This window comes from Colobus angolensis, unplaced genomic scaffold, assembly GCF_000951035.1.
Source record: "Colobus angolensis palliatus isolate OR3802 unplaced genomic scaffold, Cang.pa_1.0 Scaffold476, whole genome shotgun sequence".
Taxonomy (NCBI): Eukaryota; Metazoa; Chordata; class Mammalia; order Primates; family Cercopithecidae; genus Colobus; species Colobus angolensis.
This window is the reverse complement of record NW_012118221.1, coordinates 441678-442180: the sequence shown is the minus strand read 5'-3', so window position 1 is coordinate 442180 and position 503 is coordinate 441678. Positions and strand designations below refer to the sequence as shown.

General features: G+C 48.7%; 1 protein-coding gene across 1 annotated transcript in view; it reads left to right on the top strand.

Annotated features, from left to right (window-relative positions):
- SAR1B (secretion associated, Ras related GTPase 1B) overlaps positions 1-503 on the top strand; it is a 57524-nt gene that overhangs the window by 26989 nt on the left and 30032 nt on the right. The gene's annotated exons all lie outside the window — the stretch shown is intronic.

Sequence of the window (503 nt, the reverse complement as noted above, 5' to 3'; positions counted from 1 at the left end):
CTCCGTGTTGGTCAGGCTGGTCTTGAACTCCTGACCTCAGGTGATCTGCCCACCTCAGCCTCCCAAAGTGCTGGGATTACAGGCATGAACCACCACACCTGGCCAAAAATTGAAAGTTTTAAAACAATTTTAAAAATAAGTTGTGTGTTCTGGTTTTTTTAGAAAGACCCCCTGGGCCAGGTGTGGTTGCTCATGCCTATAATCCCAGCACTTAGGGAGGCACAGGCAGGAGGATAGCTTGAGCCCAGGAGTTCACGACCAGACTGGGCAACACAGCAAGACCCCGTCTCCAAAAAAGAAAAAAAATAATAATTTTTGTTTGTTTGTTTTTGAGACAGAGTCTCACTGTGTCGCCCAGGCTGGAATGCAGTGGCACGATCTCAACTCACTGCAAGCTTGGCATCCCAGATTCACACCATTCTCTTGCCTCAGCCTCCTGGGTAGCTGGGACTACAGGGGCCCACCACCACGCCCGGCTAATTTTTTGTATTTTTAGTAGAGAC